The 21284-nt window shown below is 47.9% G+C and overlaps 1 protein-coding gene across 2 annotated transcripts in view; it reads right to left on the reverse strand.

Annotated features, from left to right (window-relative positions):
- LOC311145169 (uncharacterized protein) overlaps window positions 1–21284 on the reverse strand; it is a 61829-nt gene that overhangs the window by 3626 nt on the left and 36919 nt on the right. The window contains exon 3 of one of the 2 annotated variants that reach the window (XR_014614565.1): window positions 1952–2043. The exons of the other annotated variant lie outside the window; for it this stretch is intronic. The gene's annotated coding sequence lies outside the window, so the exon portion shown is untranslated. The remainder of the gene's footprint in view (window positions 1–1951; window positions 2044–21284) is intronic. 2 annotated transcript variants of the gene reach the window in all.

Raw genomic sequence — 21284 nt, forward strand, 5'->3', positions numbered from 1 at the left:
TTATTACATTCGAAATGTGCACGAAAATTAGCTATCTAGCTAGCTTGTCTGCTGGCTGGCTGAACCAGTCTCAAATCAATCCATTTGAAACTACATGGATGCTAAACAAAGGCAGTTCACACACTCAGTGCTGAATACTCCTTCTAGCAGCTTGTGTAGTGAAATGTTTGCTAATAGCAACAAAAAACATTTTTTCATGATACGGCAGTTTCTGTTCTGCCATGATTAGTTCTGCAGCTAGCTCTAGCTGTGACATTATCACGTTGGCCAAATGTAGCTAGCTAAGGAGCGAGGCACAGTGCCAGCTGTCAGACACAAGCCGATTTCTGAGAACAGTCCCATAACACTGGTTGTCACGTTCGTTTACAGACGGGTCAGACCAAGGCGCAGCGTGATATACGTACATGTTTATTTAAATGAATAAACAACCGACAAAACAACAAACCAACGAAACGTGAAATCCAAGGCAACACAACATACCTTAACAAGGAACAAGATCCCACAACCCACTCTTGCCAATAGGCTGCCTAAGTATGGTCCCCAATCAGAGACAACGAGCGACAGCTGCCTCTGATTGGGAACCACACCGGCCAACATAGATCTAGACATACTAGACTGTAAACATATAGATCTACACCACATAGAAAATCACACCCTGACTCAACAAATAAGAGTCCCCAGAGTCAGGGCGTGACAGTAACCCCCCCCCAAAGGTGCGGACTCCGACCGCACAACCTTTACTTAACAGGGTAGGGGCCGGGTGGGCATTCCGCCCTGACTCAACAAATAAGAGTCCCCAGAGTCAGGGCGTGACACTGGTGCTGTACAACTTCATCAACAAGCTGGCAAACTAGCTACCGTAATGGCCATTCAAATAAGCTTTGTCTAGGCTGCTAGTTGGAGCCAGTTTGCTCAGCTCATCGAGCTCATAGAGCATGGTTTGCAGTACTAGCCAGTGCGTCATAGTTATGGAGAGCGCAAGTATAGAGTACCACAGTATGAGTCTATTTTAAGTGTTTCCAAAATCCCCTATGGGAAAAATGAATGATGGAAAAACTATTGGATCCATTTCCCTGTTTGACCGTTAGGTGTCATGGGTATTATGACACCTCCACTGCGGGGCTCTATTGGCTGGAGCCAGAGTGGAAGATGCGAAGCGAGAGAGATAACTGGGCCAAAAATCTGTCTTCTCCAGCAGGTGCATTGTTTTGTTTTTATCGCTCACCAAGCAAGGAGTTTTTTGGTATGGAGGTCAATAAGAGAGTGTCGAATTTTGTTAACAAATAGTTTAATGGCTTATTTGCTACGTGTGGCTTATTTGTTCGAATATAAGTTCCGTAATGCTTAGGTTGTTACCAGTGTACTGATATAAGTAGGACGGACACGTGACTTCCCGGCAACTTGGAGACAAAACACTTCAGAGCCCTGTAATATCCTGCTAGGATATATTATGTTCATTGTGATTACATCTAGCCTATCACAGGCTGCATCATTGGCATAAAAGTATAAAAGTAACGTATGTGCGCTTGATGTAAACTTACGTGACCTTTATGCCAATGATGCAGCATGTGATAGGCTAGACGTAATCACACTGAACATAATATAGAAGTACAGTCATAAGAATACGGTTGAATTCAATGCATACATACCTGTTATATTCGAATGAAGGGAGATGTAATATCCTGCTAGGATATATTATGTTCAGTGTGATTACGTCTAGCCTATCACATGCTGCATCATTGGCATAAAGGTCACGTAAGTTTACGTCAAGCGCACGTACGTTACTTTTGGATCGAGATGGCGAAAATAAACAAGTCAATTCAATATTGGTTGTCTATCCCTTTCCTTTAATTAGACACTACGAGTGACAGTTAAGTGGAAATTTAACATGGTATCAGGTAGAAAGAATCAAAATAATAAAATAGAGTCATCGGGCGTTCATCAAACTTACCTGACGCTTGGAGAATGTTCCAACAGCATGTCGAGCTAATGTTCTCTGGACTGCTACGTGCTAAGAATGAGAACGGGAAGTGCAGCTATCTCCTGTTGTGGATCGGGGAAAAAGGACGAGATGTATTTAATACGTGGACACTTACAAATGCAGAGGCAAAGGTATGAACATTTATGAGGAATATGTCATGCCCAAGGCAAACCCGATTTTTGCTAGATACAAATTTCAAGAAAAGCTACAAGGTGTTAGCGAGTCCTTCAAGCATTTTGTTACCGAGTTAAAGTTGCTAGTTAGACTGTAACTATCCAAATAGTGATGAGATGGTTAGAGATCAAATTGTTTTTGCTATGAACTCACCTAAAGTGCGTGAAAAGCTATTGAGTCATGGCTCATCAGATTTGACTTTGGAAAAAGCCATAGACATTGTACTAGCACAGGAACAGTTGAGGACCAAAATATGTGGAAATTGTGGGAGAGAACACAGTGACAGTGAGGAAACTAAGCCTAAGAGATTAAGGGCGGACTGAAGATGGCGGTACAGAATGCCTCGTGAAAAGCGAATAAATTAATGTCCCAAAAACTGACTAAATAATAGTACTTATACGCTGATCTGCTCACCCGTGGGCAACAACATCCAAATTCAAAACAAAATCGCAGTCAAAACAAAAACATGGCGGAGAGTAAACAGGGAAAGAATGGAGAACCAAACTCTAAAAGAAAACTAAGAGACTCTTCGACTGACACGGATGACCTATTTTCACCATCCTGTAAGGTAAGCGTGGAAACCGAACTGCTAAAATCTACAAATGATCAATTAGGCTTGAGTTAGTCTGTAAAGATGGACAAGAGATGAAGGGAAGCCTTGAAATGGGTGGTGAGAAAGCTGCGACACCGGGAAAATAAACTAAAAAGCTGAAGGGTACAGTCCATGTTATCGAAGCTGACGTTAATGAATTTAAAAGAGAGAACGTTGTTAAGAGAATCCCTACTTGATATCCCTACTAGATCAACGCGGGACAATCTGGTCCTTACCAGAATGAAAGAGGATGAAGGTGAAGATCCAGAGAGTATGTTGAAAGAATTCATGGTTAAAGCGCTACAGATCCCAGGCGACACTGTCGACCAAATTAAACTTGAATGCATACATTGTTGCCAAATTTGCATAATTTAAATAAAAAATAATAGTTAAAAGCCTGGGCAAAAGATTAGCTGACATTAAAATAGGTATGAACGATCAGTTCCCAAAGGAAATCGCAGAACGATGCTAAGTACTCTATCCACTTTTCAAAGACAATCAACTACAAGGGAGACGCGTAGCTCTCGTAGTCGACAAGCTATACATTGATACATTGATACATTGATAACCAACTGTTTCCCAAGACACCAAGACCACTCCATGGCTATTCTAAATAAAATGGAACATCCAACACTATTAATGTTAGGGATTGTAATAAAAAATAAAATAAAATAAAAGATCTATGGGTGGAAGGGGGACAGAGGTGTTTGTTTGGGAGGGGTGGGGTGAGTGAGTGTATGCATCCCACATCTGTTGACAAAGATGCAGAATTCCAACTGCCAGCCGTTGTTATGGGTAACAATCTTTCGTAGAAGTGCTTATATTATTACGCATATTATTCGTCAATTGTGGGACTACATTAAGATATGCAAGATTTTTAAATATATACTGTATATGTATTCTTAAATAACTAGATGCAGTAGAACAAAGGCGAAGTCTTTCGAAAATGATGTTGGCTGCAGATCTGGTTCTGTACTGTAGTTGGCACCATATGGTATTTTTAAAGGATGGGCCCCTATCTCTTAAACGCCCTAGGATCCATGTGCTCTTTTTAAAGGATGGGCCCCTATCTCTTAAAGGCCCTAGGATCCATGTGCTCTTTTTAAAGGATGGGCCCCTATCTCTTAAAGGCCCTAGGATCCATGTGCTCTTTTTAAAGGATGGGCCCCTATCTCTTAAAGGCCCTAGGATCCATGTGCTCTTTTTAAAGGATGTGCCCCTATCTCTTAAAGGCCCTAGGAGCCATGTGCTCTTTTTAAAGGATGGGCCCCTATCTCTTAAAGGCCCTAGGATCCATGTGCTCTTTTTAAAGGATGGGCCCCTATCTCTTAAAGGCCCTAGGATCCATGTGCTCTTTTTAAAGGATGGGCCCCTATCTCTTAAAGGCCCTAGGATCCATGTGCTCTTTTTAAAGGATGGGCCCCTATCTCTTAAAGGCCCTAGGATCCATGTGCTCTTTTTAAAGGATGGGCCCCTATCTCTTAACGGCCCTAGGATCCATGTGTACAGGGATGGCCAGCCAGTCACTGGGATGACAACCCAACTTGGGATGGGGGGCGGTTTTAGCGGTTGAAATATTGCAGGACAATTAGAGCTTTACTTAGTCGCAGATAAAGTATGCTTAACAGTGCAAATATCATGGTACAGCTATATGGACACTCAATTATAATGGTACTTCTTAATGGTAAGTTTACAAACATATATTATGGTAAATATAATCAAAACTTGTATCTCATTATGGTAAATGGTGAAATAAGCAGAGCCAGTTATAATTGTAATGGCTTAGAAGATACTAAGAAAAAAGATCAGTATTTACCTGCTAAAAGAGAAGGAATATAATATCTATTGTTTACAGGAAACTCATTTTACCCTTTTAGACTAAGTTGATGAAGGACTGGGTGGGCGAAACATATTTCTCCCATGGAAACTGTAGTATCTGAACATTTATATCTTTGGCTGAGGTTTTCATATTGTTGGTTAAATGGACTTTGCTCTGCTTTGCTGAAACATCTGGAAAGTATTACCATAGGGGCCCCCTAAAACAGTGGGGATTGGGATATGTGGAGGCCAGGGATTGGTCTATTCAAAACATGCCATCTTATGTTACATAGGATATATACCATGTTTTAACAAAGGGACGAGGAGAATGATCATATTTGAGATTGGGTTTGTTGCACTCCAGATTCTGCAGAAGTCTGTAAATTGATGCTGAAATCTTTGATATAATAAACCATTATAATCAGAGTACAGTGTCAGCGGATTTCTTGTCAACACAGCATTGCAGCATCATTCGGACACCACAAAACTCAAAAGAAACTCAAAAGGGGTGATGATATTAATTAACAATCATTTTGATCTGAATGTGCAAACTGTTCAAACAGATCCGCAAGGAAGGTGGATCCTTTTAAATATGCTATTGGACCATAAACAAATTTGGCTCATTAATCTATATGGTCCAAATAATGATGATCCACGCTTCTTTGAAGATATGTATCATAATTTATCGCGCTTACAGGTAATACATGACTCAATTATTATGGTGGGAGATTATTATACGGTTTTAAGTACCTCAATGGACCGTAAAGGAAATCACACTACAAACTATCACCCTCATGCACTTAAGAAAAGTACTAATATGATCTATTCTGCCCTAGAATTGCGTTCCCATGCAAAACTAGACAGATAGCTAACAACTGAGTCTTCAATAAAACTTCCAAGGCGTGACTTTTCTTGAACGAATGTATTGAAAACGTTTATGTTAGCTATCTGTCTAGTTTTGCATGGGAACGCAATTCCAGGGCAGAATAGTGAAAAAACATCATCACGGCGGGTTCAAGCAGAATAATAATTGCACGTGGTGGTTATGATTCTACATTCATTAGCCAACAAAGCCTCTGATCCTAGGGATGACCAGCAGTCTACGATGCAGCAACCAGAGGCAAGTGTTCGACAGGAAGAGGAGCGAGTAAAGTGAAATGGAGGAGCCTCTTCAGCACATTGAGACCAAGTCTCAGTCCACAAGATCAAGGTAGCTTAGTGGGTAAGAGCATTGTGCCAGTAACTGAAAGGTCGCTGGTTCTAATCCCTGAGCAGACTAGGTGAAAAATCTGTCGATGTGCCCTTAAGCAAGGCGCTTAACCCTAATTGCTCCTGTAAGTCGCTCTGGATAAGAGCGTCTGCTAAATGACTAAAATGTAAAAAATGTCATCAAAACAGTCTTGCAGATCCTCAACGGCGAGTTCTGCAGCCATCAAAGCATGTGCCAAGGTGGACGCAGCGTGTGCTCAAGTCTCCTATGCCGAAAAGGAAGCTTCTGTGATGAAACAAAAGGCGGAACTGGAGGCCAGCTTGTTGAAGCAAAAAGCTGACCTCTATGCAAGTTTATATGTCCTCCAAGGTCAGAGAGCAGCTGCTGCTGCATTGGCTGAAGCTGCAGCCTTTGAAGAAGCTGTAGAGTCAGAACGCGGAGAGCTCCGCAAAGAACTCGACACAGGGACACAGCCCTTAAGTCCAGTCCAACGTACTTGTGAGTATGTGCAACAACATGCTAGGCCCTACTTTGCTGAACTGCCATTTGAAGTAGAGACACAAGAGCTTAATGTTGACCCACGCTACACGCCACAATCCAGAAAGTAGCAAACAACGGAGCATGAGCAGAGACTCTCCGTTCAAAAGAAATGAACAGCAGCATGGTGGAAATGGAAAACAAGCCCACTTCAAGTCACCGACACAAAGCTTCCCTGAGTCACAAGTGGCACCAGAACTCACCAAGTACCTCCTGTGCCGTGAGATGGTGAGTTCCGGACTCCTGAAGTTTGATGATCGCCCTGACAATTATTGGGCATGGAAAGTATATTTTCTCAATGCGACCAGAGACTTGAATCTAACAGCCAGGGAAGAGTTAGATCTAATTACCAAGTGGCTAGGGGCAGAGTCGTCTGAGCAAGCGAAGAGAATTAGATCTGTCCATATTCTCAATGCAACAGCAGGGCTTAACATGGTCTGGCAACGACTAGAAGAGTGCTATGGTACACCCGAAGTGATCGAGAATGCACTGTTGAAGAAAATTGATGATTTTCCAAAACTGTCTAACTAAGGCAATCACAAACTAAGAGAACTGGGTGACATTCTTCTCGAACTGGAGCATGCTAAAGTAGAAGGGTACCTTCCAGGCCTCGCTTATCTGGACACATCTCAGGGGGTAAACCCTATAGTAGAGAAACTTCATTCAGTTTACAAGAGAAATGGATAGCACAGGGATCCAAATACAAGGAGGACTGTTGGGTAGCATTCCCACCATTCTCGTTTTTCTCGAGATTCATCAGGAACCAGGCGAAAATTAGAAACGACCCCAGTTTCACCCTCTACACCTCAACTACCCAGGTGTCTGCGAAAAATGAGAAACCTGTCAGGTACAGCAGCAAGACACCTGTGACTGTACACAAAACAGACGTGTCATCTGAGCCCTCAGACCACCAAACCAAACCCAGTAAGACAAAGGTTGAAAGCCCTGACCATCACTGTCCAATACATAACAAGCGTCATCCTCTTAAAAAGTGTTGTGGGTTTAGATACAAAACTCTAGATGAGCGCAAATCATATCTCAAAGAGAATGGCATTTGTTTCCGATGTTGTGGGTCAACTCAGCACAGAGCTAAAGACTGTAAGGTGTCAATCAAGTGATCTTAGTGTGACAGCGACAGACATCTTGCTGCTCTGCATCCAGGTCCAGCCCCTTCAACTACAGACACCGCTACAGCAGAGAAAGAGCATGGCGTAGATGCCCTTCTATCAGTCACCTCAAAGTGTACCGAGATCTGTGGTGAGGCAGCCAATCCAAAATCGTGTTTAAAAATATGCCTAGTCAAAGCTTATCCAGCTGGGAAAAGAGAGAAAGCTGTCAAAAGGTATGTAGTTCTTGATGAACAGAGCAACAAATCTCTGGCCAAGACAGAGTTTTTCAATCTCTTCAACATCAATGATAACTCTGCTCCATACACCATGAAGACCTGTTCTGGGGTAGCAGAGACTTCAGGCAGGAGAGCCGTCAACTTCATGGTGGAGTCTATAGACGGACACATGCAGCTCACTCTCTCTACTCTGATAGAGTGTGACATGATGCCAGACAATAGGATGGAGATTCCCTCCCCAGACATTGCGCATCATCATCATCCCCATCTGCAACCAGTGGCGGACAGAATTCCAGCTGTGTACCCAGACGCACAACTGTGGACCCTAACTGTCACGGTCGTCGTAGGGAATAGACCAAGGCGCAGCGTGATGAACGAACATGTTTATTATCTATAGTGATAAATACTGACAATGAACAAAACAACAAACGACTCGTAACGTCCTAGGTAACATAGACCAACACGGAACAAGAACCCACAAACACAAAGGGAAAACAGACAGTTTAAATATGGCTCCCAATCAGAGACAACCAGCCACAGCTGACACTCGTTGCCTCTGATTGGGAGTCACTCAGGCCAACATAGAAATAAACAAACTAGAACTCCCAACATAGAAATACAACACATAGAATGAACACACCCTGGCTCAACATATAGAGTCCCAGAGCCAGGGTGTGACACAGACAGCCTGGGATGTTCCGTGTTCTACAAAACACAAGACGACGATAAACCAGCACCATCTGTGGAGGACAAAGCCTTCTTGGACATTATGGACAAACAGGTTTCCCAGGATGATGGAAACAACCGGGTGGCTCCACTACCCATTCGGTTTCCCAGGATGATGGAAACAACCGGGTGGCTCCACTACCCATTCGGTTTCCCAGGATGATGGAAACAACCGGGTGGCTCCACTACCCATTCGGTTTCCCAGGATGATGGAAACAACCGGGTGGCTCCACTACCCATTCGGTTTCCCGGGATGATGGAAACAACCGGGTGGCTCCACTACCCATTCGGTTTCCCGGGATGATGGAAACAACCGGGTGGCTCCACTACCCATTCGGTTTCCCGGGATGATGGAAACAACCGGGTGGCTCCACTACCCATTCGGTTTCCCAGGATGATGGAAACAACCGGGTGGCTCCACTACCCATTCGGTTTCCCGGGATGATGGAAACAACCGGGTGGCTCCACTACCCATTCGGTTTCCCAGGATGATGGAAACAACCGGGTGGCTCCACTACCCATTCGGTTTCCCAGGATGATGGAAACAACCGGGTGGCTCCACTACCCATTCGGTTTCCCGGGATGATGGAAACAACCGGGTGGCTCCACTACCCATTCGGTTTCCCGGGATGATGGAAACAACCGGGTGGCTCCACTACCCATTCGGTTTCCCAGGATGATGGAAACAACCGGGTGGCTCCACTACCCATTCGGTTTCCCGGGATGATGGAAACAACCGGGTGGCTCCACTACCCATTCGGTTTCCCGGGATGATGGAAACAACCGGGTGGCTCCCCTACCCATTCGGTTTCCCAGGATGATGGAAACAACCGGGTGGCTCCACTACCCATTCGGTTTCCCAGGATGATGGAAACAACCGGGTGGCTCCACTACCCATTCGGTTTCCCGGGATGATGGAAACAACCGGGTGGCTCCACTACCCATTCGGTTTCCCAGGATGATGGAAACAACCGGGTGGCTCCACTACCCATTCGGTTTCCCGGGATGATGGAAACAACCGGGTGGCTCCACTACCCATTCGGTTTCCCAGGATGATGGAAACAACCGGGTGGCTCCACCACCCATTCGGCCCACTAGACGTTCCCTTGCTAATAACAGGGAGCAGGCCATGAAGTGTCTCACATCACTTCGTAGGACTTTAAGACAGAAAGCCTGACGTGAAACATTTTATTGACTTCATGCAAAAGATGCTGGATAACGACCGAGCCGAACCTTCTCCGCCACTAGAGGGAGAGAAAGAACGCTGGTATCTGCCAATATTTTGTGTTTACCATCCCACAAAAGCCTGAAAAAATAAGAGTGGTGTTTGACTCCAGCGCTGAGTGTCAAGGCGTGTCAATGAACGACGTCCTGCTCAGGGGTCCAGAGTTAAACAACACACTCTTGGGTGTCCTAATGCGCTTCCGCAAGGATTGCATTGCACTAACAACAGATGTGCAATAAATGTTTTACTGTTTTGGTGTACGTGAGGATCACAGAGATTACTTAAGGTTTAATCGAATCCAAGATGGCGAAGTAGTGCAGTCCTGTTTCTGTCGTGTGTCTGTAAATAGCCTGTAAATACCCTGTTTTTTGTATTTCTCGTACATATTTCCCTATCAGACTTTTCATCCTTCTACAAAATATACTTTCCTGCAACCCGCCTCACTCAATGTGGAACGGATTCTATTATTGACTTACCTTTTATCTAGAATCTCCAGTTGAAACTAGCTAGCCAGCTAGCCAGCTAGCCAGCTAACTAGCTACTTGCTATTAGCCACAGTTAGCGGTATCTCACCCAGAACATTGGACTTTTTTCTGCGGGATTAATTCAATCACTGGATATTAATCACCGGATATTCGGCCAGTCTGCACAGCGCGTTATCGACCCAGAACATATCAGTTTTCTGCCGGAATCACTGAATCACTGGACCTTTAACTCCGGATTCATCGCTACCAGCTAGCTTCAACTAAATGGACGCTGTGGTCTGGCTAATCATCCTGAGCTAGGCCCATCTCCCGGCTATCTACCTCTCTGTCAACCGGACGGGACCACCTAGTGTTGACACGGAGCCCCGCCGATCCTACACGACTGGTCTGCCGACGAAATCGTCTGATGTGGTTGCGACGACGTCGACCACGAAGATTCCATCTGCTAGCTCCGGCCCGCTAGCACACGCTAGCCGTGGCCTCTTACCTGCTAGTGCTTCAGAAGCCTCCGAACTATCCTATTGCTGTTCACCGGACCTTATGATAACTCAGCTATACAGCTGATGTCTGCTGGACTGTTCCTTTTTACGGTACTACATCCTGTTTATGTTTAGCCTCAGCCCAAACATGGTTAGCTTATTGTTGTTTCGGTTATTTCTAATTGTACTATTTCACTGCAGATCCCCCAGCCCAGCTAAACCTGCCTTAGATAGCTATTTTGTCCCTCCCCCCATACACTCAGAGACCGACTCAATTGATGCCTCTAGTGATACTATCTCTTTCATTGTTACCCAACGCTTAGGTTTACCCCCACTTTACTCATATCCTTCCATATCCTTGTCTGTACATAATGCCCTGAATCTTTTCTACAACTCCCGGAAATCTGCCCCCTTTATTCTATGTACCCGACGCACTAGAAGACCAGTTCTTAAAGCCTTTAGCCGTATCCTTATTCTAGTCCTCCTCTGTTCCTCTGGTGATGTAGAGGCTAACCCAGGCCCTGCAGCCCTCAGTATCACTCCTACTCCCCAGGCGCTATCATTTGCTGACTTCTGTAATCGCAAAAGTCTTGGTTTCTTGCACGTAAACATCAGAAGTCTACTTCCTAAGTTTGAGTTATTCACTGCGTTAGCACACTCCGCCAACCCTGATGTTCTAGCAGTGTCTGAATCCTGGCTCAGGAAGGCCACCAAAAATTCTGAAATTTCCATCCCCAACTATAACATTTTCCGTCTAGATAGAACTGCCAAAGGGGGTGGAGTTGCAATCTACTGTAGAGATAGCCTGCAGAGCTCTATCATACTATCCAGGTCTGTGCCCAAACAGTTTGAGCTTCTACTTCTAAAAATCCACCTTTCCAGAAATAAGTCTCTCACTGTTGCCGCTTGCTACAGACCCCCCTCAGCCCCCAGATGTGCCCTGGACACCATATGTGAATTGATTGCCCCCCATTTATCCTCAGAGTTCGTACTGCTTGGTGACCTAAATTGGGATATGCTTAATACCCCGGCCATCCTACAATCCAAACTAGATGCCCTCAACCTCACGCAAATTATCAATGAACCTACCAGGTACAACCCTAAATCCGTAAACATGGGTACCCTCATAGATATCATCCTGACTAACATACCCTCTAAATACACCTCAGCTGTCTTCAACCAGGATCTCAGCGATCACTGCCTTATTGCCTGCGTCCGTAACGGGTCCGCGGTCAAACGACCACCCCTCATCACTGTCAAACGCTCCCTAAAACACTTTAGCGAGCAGGCCTTCCTAATTGACCTGGCCCAGGTATCCTGGATGGATATAGATCTCATTCCGTCAGTAGAGGATGCCTGGTTGTTCCTTAAAAGTAATTTCCTCTCAATCTTAAATAAACATGCCCCATTCAAAAAATACAGAACTAAGAACCGATATAGCCCCTGGTTCTCCTCAGACTTGACTGCCCTTGACCAGCACAAAAACATCCTGTGGCTGTCACGGTTTCGGCCGAGGCTGCCTCTCTTCCTTGCTCGGGCAGGCTTCGGCGTTCGTCGTCTCCGGAATACTAGCTGCCACCGTTGCATGTTTCTATGTTCGTTTGCTTTTGTCTGATTGTTGTTACACCTGTTATCGTTTAGTGTAATTAGCGTCCTATAAGTTCTCGTTGTGTTTGTCTAGTGTTGTGTGTGATTGTTTTCACTGTCGTGCGCTTAGCTATTGTATGTACAGTTGGCTCGGTTGAGCTGCTCTCCATTCTGTGTTTTGGAGTATTTTGTCGCACGTATTTTGTGCGCCCGCTTTGTTTCGCCTGCGTGCGTAGTTTCTCGCCTCAGGGCATTTGTTTTCGTGCTGTGTTTTGTTGCCAAACTACTAAAGTCTTTTGGACTTACTTTGTGCATCCTGCGCCTGATTCCACCACCACACCCACCTACAGCTACACTGACAGAATCACACACCTTTACTCGATGGAATCAGCAGGAGCCGCAGCAGCACAGGCGACGTTGGAGGACAGGGTCCGCGAACAAAATGACCAGATCCTGCGATGGGGTCCGCACTGCAGGAGGTGATCACCACCATCCGAGGCTGGGAGACCCGAGGGACTCCTCCACCGCCATCCTCCCTGCCCGCACCATCGGCAAGTCAGCCCATTCCCGCTCCGGAACCCAGAGGAGTTCGACTCTCGCTCCCGAGAGCCTACGATGGGACCGCGGCCGGGTGTCAGGGATTCCTTCTCCAGGTGGAGCTTTACCTGGCCACCGTGCACCCGGCGCCCTCGGGACACGAGAGCGTGTCCGCCCTGATCTCCTGCCTTTCTGGGAAGGTGTTGGAATGGGCCAACGCAGAGTGGAGGAGAATCGACGCTAACACCATCACCTACGACGAGTTCTCCCGCCGCTTCAGGGCGGTGTTTGACCATCCCCCGGAGGGGAAAGCGGCGGGGGAGCGTCTGGTCTGCCTCCGGCAGGGGAAGAGGAGTGCCCAGGAGTTCGCCTTGGAATTCCGTACTCTAGCGGCGGATGCAGGGTGGAATGAGCGGGCTCTCATCGATCACTACCGATGTAGTCTACGCGAGGACGTCCGTAGGGAGCTGGCCTGTAGGGACACCAGCCTCTCGTTCGACCAGTTGGTCGACATGTCCATCAGGCTGGATACCCTGCTAGCTACCCGCGGACGTCCCGAGGGGGGTCCGTCCATTTCACCCTCCAGCGCCTCCGAGCCGTGCCCCATGGAGCTCGGGGGCGCTGGCGCTAGAGAGAGGAGGGGTCGGCTTACGAGGGGGTCCATCTCCTGCACCAACTGTGGTCGGGGAGGACACACCGCGGCTAGGTGCTGGGGATGGCCTCCTAGGGGAGAGGACGACAGGTCCCGCACTGGGGAGTCCTTCCAGGTGAGTAGGCGCCCCACTCACCCAGAGCTCTCTGTTGCACATTTCTGTATACCTGTGCGTTTTCCACAGGTAGCACCTCATTCCCAGCATAAGGCGCTGGTAGATTCAGGCGCGGCTGGGAATTTTGTTGATAAGAAGTTTTGTTTAGCCTTAGGGATTCCCCTTCTTCCTGTTGACGTTCCCTTCCCCGTTCATGCCCTAGATAGCCGTCCGTTGGGTGCGGGCTTGATCAGGGAGGTCACTGCGCCACTTAGGATGTGTGCGCAGGGGGGTCATCAGGAGATGATCCAGCTATTTCTGATCGACTCGCCTGCGTATCCGGTGGTGCTGGGCATGCCCTGGTTGAGTACCCATAACCCATCTATTTCGTGGCAGGAGAGGGCTCTGATGGAGTGGTCTGCCCAGTGTGTGGGTCGATGTTTAGGCGTTTCCGTAGGGGCTACCTCGGTGGAGAGTCCAAACCAGGTGCCCGCATTGCACGTTCCCCCTGAGTATGGGGATTTGGCTATTGTGTTCAGTAAGTCGAGGGCGACGCAGTTGCCTCCCCATAGGCAGGGAGATTGTGCGATAGACCTCCAGGCAGGAGCTGCGCTCCCACGGAGCCATGTGTATCCTCTGTCTCAGGAGGAGAAGAGAGCTATGGAGACGTACATAGACGAATCTCTGAGACAAGGATACATACGGCCCTCCACTTCCCCTGCGTCCTCGAGTTTCTTTTTTGTGAAGAAAAAGGATGGAGGATTACGCCCGTGCATTGATTACCGTGGTCTCAATCAGATCACGGTGAAGTACAGTTATCCACTCCCGCTGATTGCGACCATGACGGAGTCATTGTACGGGGCGCGTTTCTTCACTAAATTAGATCTCAGGAGCGCGTACAACTTGGTGCGCATTAGGGGGGGCGATGAATGGAAGACAGCCTTTAGTACCACCTCGGGCCATTACGAGTATCTTGTCATGCCATACGGGTTGATGAACGCTCCTTCAGTTTTCCAATCATTCGTGGATGAGATCTTCAGGGACATGCAAGGACAGGGGGTGGTCGTGTACATCGATGACATTCTCGTGTACTCGCCTACCCGAGTCGAGCATGTGGCCCTGGTGCGCCGAGTGTTGCGGAGGCTGTTGGAGCACGACCTGTATGTCAAGGCAGAGAAGTGTCTGTTCTTCCAGGAGTCGGTCTCCTTTTTGGGTTATCAGTTGTCTGCGTCAGGGGTGAAGATGGAGGTAGACCGGGTGTCAGCCGTGTGTAATTGGCAAACGCCAACCACTGTGAAGGAGGTGCAGCAGTTTTTGGGGTTTGCGAATTATTACCGGAGGTTTATCCGGGGTTTTGGACAGGTGGCAGCTCCCATAACGTCTCTTTTGAAGGGGGGTCCGGTGCGTCTGCAGTGGTCAGCCGAGGCGGACAGGGCGTTTGGGAGGCTGAAGGACCTGTTTACCTCGGCTCCGGTGCTGGCGCATCCGGATCCCTCTTTGCCATTTCAGGTAGAGGTGGACGCGTCAGAGGCCGGTATAGGAGCCATGCTGTCGCAACGGTCCGGCGCGCCACCTAAACTCCGCCCCTGTGCTTTTTATTCCAAGAAGCTCAGTCCGGCGGAGCGAAACTATGACGTGGGGGACAGGGAGCTGTTAGCCGTGGTACAGGCCCTAAAGGTGTGGAGGCACTGGCTTGAGGGGGCTCAACACCCTTTCCTCATTTTGACGGACCACCGTAACCTGGAGTACATCCGGGCAGCGAGGAGGCTGAACCCTCGCCAGGCGAGGTGGAATATGTTTTTGACCCGGTTCACATTTAAGATCACGTACATCCCTGGGTCACAGAACGGTAAGGCAGACGCACTGTCTCGGCGGTATGACACGGAGGAGAGGTCCGTGGAGCCCACTCCCATACTGCCGGAGTCGTGTCTGGTGGCACCGGTAGTGTGGGAGGTCGATGCTGAACTCGAGCGGGCGTTACGCACCGACCCTAGTCCACCTCAATGCCCGGAGGGTCGGAAGTACGTTCCGCTCGAGGTTCGGGATCGATTGATCTATTGGGCTCACACGTCACCCTCCTCTGGACACCCTGGTATCGGCCGGACAGTGCACTGTCTTAGTTCCAAGTACTGGTGGCCCACATTGGCGAGGGATGTGAGGGTTTATGTTTCCTCCTGCTCGGTGTGCGCCCAGTGTAAGGCGCCTAGACATCTGCCTAGGGGTAAATTACTACCCCTGCCCGTTCCACAACGACCATGGTCTCACCTCTCGGTGGATTTCCTCACTGACCTTCCTCCTTCACAGGGGAATACCACTATACTGGTCGTTGTGGACCGGTTTTCTAAGGCCTGTCGTTTGCTCCCTATGCCGGGCCTTCCTACTGCCCTGCAAACCGCCGAAGCATTATTCACCCATGTGTTCCGGCACTACGGGGTACCCGAGGATATTGTGTCTGATCGAGGTCCCCAATTTACCTCCAGAGTCTGGAGAGCTTTTATGGAGCGGTTGGGGGTCTCGGTGAGCCTCACCTCGGGTTACCACCCGGAGAGTAATGGGCAGGTGGAACGCGTGAACCAGGATGTGGGTAGGTTTCTTAGAACATACTGCCAGGACCGGCCGGAGGAGTGGGCAAGGTACGTTCCCTGGGCCGAAATGGCCCAGAATTCCCTACGCCATTCCTCCACTAACCTAACCCCTTTCCAATGTGTGTTAGGTTACCAGCCGGTTCTGGCACCTTGGCAGCAGAGCCAGATCGAGTCTCCTGCGGTGGATGAGTGGGCGCGGCGCTCGGAGGAGACATGGAACGCTGCACACGTCCACCTGCAGCGGGCCCTCCGTCGTCATAAGGCGAGCGCCGATCTCCACCGCAGTGAGGGACCGGTGTACGCACCTGGTGATCGAGTCTGGCTCTCTACCAGAAACCTGCCCCTCCGCCTGCCCTGTCGGAAACTGGGTCGGCGGTTTGTAGGGCCATTTAAAGTCCTGAGAAGGTTGAACGAGGTGTGTTACAAATTACAACTACCTGTTGAGTATAAAAGTATTAACCCCTCGTTCCATGTGTCTCTTCTCAGGCCGGTGGTAGCTGGCCCATTCCAAGAAAGTGAGATCAGGGAGACTCCTCCGCCCCCATTGGACATCGAGGGGGCACCGGCGTACTCCGTGCGGTCCATCTTGGATTCGAGACGTCGGATGGGGGGTCTCCAATATCTAGTGGAGTGGGAGGGGTACGGCCCGGAGGAACGGTGCTGGGTGCCGAGGAGAGACATTTTGGACCCGTCTCTCCTGACGGAATTCCATCGTGGGCACCCGACGCACCCTGCTCCGCGTCCTCCTGGTCGTCCCCGAGGCCGGAGTCGGCGCACGTCTGGAGCCGCGCGTCAAGGGGGGGGTACTGTCACGGTTTCGGCCGAGGCTGCCTCTCTTCCTTGCTCGGGCAGGCTTCGGCGTTCGTCGTCTCCGGAATACTAGCTGCCACCGTTGCATGTTTCTATGTTCGTTTGCTTTTGTCTGATTGTTGTTACACCTGTTATCGTTTAGTGTAATTAGCGTCCTATAAGTTCTCGTTGTGTTTGTCTAGTGTTGTGTGTGATTGTTTTCACTGTCGTGCGCTTAGCTATTGTATGTACAGTTGGCTCGGTTGAGCTGCTCTCCATTCTGTGTTTTGGAGTATTTTGTCGCACGTATTTTGTGCGCCCGCTTTGTTTCGCCTGCGTGCGGAGTTTCTCGCCTCAGGGCATTTGTTTTCGTGCTGTGTTTTGTTGCCAAACTACTAAAGTCTTTTGGACTTACTTTGTGCGTCCTGCGCCTGATTCCACCACCACACCCACCTACAGCTACACTGACAGTGGCGTACTGCATTAGCATCAAATAGCCCCCGCGATATGCAACTTTTCAGGGAAGTTAGGAACCAATATACACAAGCAGTCAGGAAAGCAAAGGCAAACTTTTTCAAACAGAAATTTGCATCCTGTAGCACTAACTCCAAAAAGTTTTGGGACACTGTAAAGTCCATGGAGAATAAGAGTACTTCCTCCCAGTTGCCCACTGCACTGAGGCTAGGAAACACTATCACCACCGATAAATCTACAATAATCGAGAATTTCAACAAGCATTTTGCTACAGCTGGCCATGCTTTCCATCTGGCTACCACTACCCCGGCCACCAACTCTGCACCCTCCGCTGAAACTTGCCCATGCCCCCCCCCCGCTTCTCCTTCACACAAATTCAGACAGCAGACGTTTTGAAAGAGCTGCAAAATCTGGACCCCTACAAATCAGCTGGGCTAGACAATCTGGACCCTTTCTTTCTAAAACTAGCCGCCGAAATTGTCGCAACCCCTATTACTAGTCTGTTCAACCTCTCTTTCATAACGTCTGAGATCCCCAGAGATTGGAAAGCTGCCGCGGTCATCCCCCTCTTCAAAGGGGGTGACACTCTAGATCCAAACTGCTACAGACCTATATCCATCCTGCCCTGCCTTTCGAAAGTATTTGAAAGCCAAGTTAACAAACAGATCACCGACCATTTCGAATACCACCGTACCTTCTCCGCTATGCAATCCGGTTTCCGAGCTGGTCATGGGTGCACTTCAGCCACACTCAAGGTCCTAAACGATATTATAACCGCGATTGATAATAGACAGTACTGTGCAGCCGTCTTCATCGACCTGGCCAAGGCTTTCGACTCTGTCAACCACCGCATTCTTATTGGCAGACTAAATAGCCTTGGTTTCTCAAATGACTGCCTCGCCTGGTTCACCAACTACTTCTCAGATAGAGTTCAGTGTGTCAAATCGGAGGGCCTGTTGTCTGGACCTATGGCAGTCTCTATGGGGGTGCCACAGGGTTCAATTCTTGGGCCGACACTTTTCTCAGTGTATATCAATGATGTCGCTCTTGCTGCTGGTGACTCTCAGATCCACCTCTACGCAGACGACACCATTTTGTATACATCTGGCCCTTCATTGGACACTGTGTTAACAAACCTCCAAACGAGCTTCAATGCCATACAACACTCCTTCAGTAGCCTCCAACTGCTCTTAAACACTAGTAAAACTAAATGCATGCTTTTCAATCGAACGCTGCTGGCACCCGCCCACCCGACTAGAATCACCACTCTTGACGGGTCTGACCTAGAGTATGTGGACAACTACAAATACCTAGGTGTCTGGTTAGACTGTAAACTCTCCTTCCAGACTCACATAAAGAATCTCCAATCCAAAGTTAAATCTAGAATCGGCTTCCTATTTCGCAACAAAGCCTCCTTCACTCATGCTGCCAAACATGCCCTTTTAAAACTGACTATCCTACCGATCCTTGACTTTGGCGATGTCATTTACAAAATAGCCTCCAACACTCTACTCAGCAAATTGGATGTAGTCTATCACAGTGCCATCCGTTTTGTCTCCAAAGCCCCATACGCTACCCACCACTGTTACCTGTACGCTCTTGTTGGCTGGTCCTCACTACATGTTCGTCGTCAAACCCACTGGCTCCAGGCCATCTATAAATCACTGCTAGGCAAATCCCCGCCTTATCTTAGCTCATTGGTCACCATAGCAGCACCCACCCGTAGTCTGCGCTCCAGCAGGTATATCTCACTGGTCATTCCCAAAGCCAACACCTCCTTTGGCCGCCATTCCTTCCAGTTCTCTGCTGCCAATGACTGGAACGAATTGCAAAAATCTCTGAAGCTGGAGACTCTTATCTCCCTCACTAACTTTAAGCATCAGTTGTCAGAGCACCTTACCGATCACTGCACCTGTACACAGACCATCTGAAATTAGCCCACCCAACTACCTCATCCCTATATTGTTATTTATTTTGCTCTTTTGCACCCCAGTATCTCTATTTGCACATAATCTCTTGCACATCTAGCATTCCAGTGTTAATACTATTGTAATTATTTTGCACTATAGCCTATTTATTGCCTTACCTCCATAACTTGCTACATTTGCACACACTGTATATATATTTTCTGTTGTATTTTTGACTTTATGTTTTTTACCCCATATGTAACTCTGTGTTGTTGTTTTTATCGCACTGCTTTGCTTTATCTTGGCCAGGTCGCAGTTGTAAATGAGAACTTGTTCTCAACTGGCTTACCTGGTTAAATAAAGGTTAAATAAAAAAATTAAAACATCTGGTATGAAGACAACAACCCAGATAGAAACATAACTGAGTACAGGATGAAAGTCCATGTATTTGGGAACAGCCCCTCACCAGCCGTAGCCATCTACTGCATGAGACGAGCAGCTCTACAGGGTGAGAAGGAATACGGGTCAGAACCCAAGCAGTTTGTAGTGAGGAACTTTTATGTCTATGATGGGCTGATATCAGTAGCTACTCCAGAAGAAGCTATTAACATTCTGAGAAAAACACAAGCAATGTTAGCGGAGCCTGGGACTTTCCTGGAACCTGCAAACAGACAGCTTCACATTCCAGGTGTCCCACAATGAGAAGCCTTTTACGCAGAGAGGCATCCTGTCCACAGTGAATAGTATTTATGACCCCCTTGGGTTCGTGGCTCCAATAACAATGCAAGGTAAAGCCTTAATCAGAGAACGCTCTTCTGATCAGAGTGAGTGGGATGCCACCCTTCCCGCAGAAAAAGAAGAGGAATGGAAAATGTGGAAGGAATCTTTGATGTAGTTGGAACATCTGTATATTCAGCGACCCTACATCCCAGTCTCCTTGTCTACCACTCAAAGAAGAGAGCTGCAAATCTTCTCGGATGCCTCTACAGTAGCCATAGGAGCGGTAGCCTATCTGAGAGTTATTGACTCGGAAAGGTCAATGCCATGTTGGATTTGTCATGGGGAAATCTAAATTGGCCCCTCGACCGGCCCACACTATCCCACGCCTAGAACTGTGTGCGGCTGTGCTAGCTGTTGAGATGTATGAACTGATCAGAGACGAAATAGACATTGATGTAAACGCAGCCAAGTTCTACACAGACAGTAAGATAGTTCTCGGTTACATCCACAATGTCACCAAAATATTTTATGTGTATGTTGCCAATAGGGGAACTCGTATCTGGAGGTCTACCCATCCAGACCAGTGGTGTTACGTAAACCCTGACAGCAATCCAGCAGACCATGCAACCAGGCCCATACGAGCCGCACTCTTAAAGCACACCAGTTGGTTCTCAGGTCCACCTTTCCCGGCCCAGGCAAACTCAAGTGAGTCTGAGACCATCCATTTTGACCTTGTAGAGCCTGACGCAGACGCAGAGATTCGGCCAGACGTCACTGCCTTCGCCACTAAGGTTTCTGGAGCTCAACTCGGCTCCCATCACTTTGAGAGGTTCTCGAACTGGAAAGCTCTCAATCGAGCCACAGCGTGACTCATTCATGTTGCCAGATCCTTCCATGAAGGTGAGGACAACACAAACTGCAGAGGCTGGCATCAGTGTAATTAACCATGCAGTACAAGTGAGTTGTCACAAGCCAAAACATAAATAATTCACTGTGTGCAACATGAAGCCTTCAAAGAGGAATTCAAATGTCTTGAGAAAGGAAAAGTGTTCCCAAAACAAAGTACAGTCAAAAAGCTGAACCCAGTGATTGATGAGGATGGGTTGCTGAGGGTGGGAGGCCGCTTATCCTCTGCCGACCTGTCACAAGACGAAAAACATTCTCTCATCATCCCACGGACGCATCAGGTCGCAACTCTGCTGTGAAGACATTATCATTTTTCAGATGGAGCTATTCGAGCAGCAGGCTTCTGGATTATTGGGAGCAAACATCTGATCTCTGGTATCATCCACAAGTGTGTCACCTGCCGCAAGGTTAGAGGGAGGTCATTTGACCAAAAGATGGCTGACTTACCTGCAGACAGACTC

Source organism: Coregonus lavaretus (genome assembly GCF_964263955.1).
Source record: "Coregonus lavaretus genome assembly, chromosome: 17".
Taxonomy (NCBI): domain Eukaryota; kingdom Metazoa; phylum Chordata; class Actinopteri; order Salmoniformes; family Salmonidae; genus Coregonus; species Coregonus lavaretus.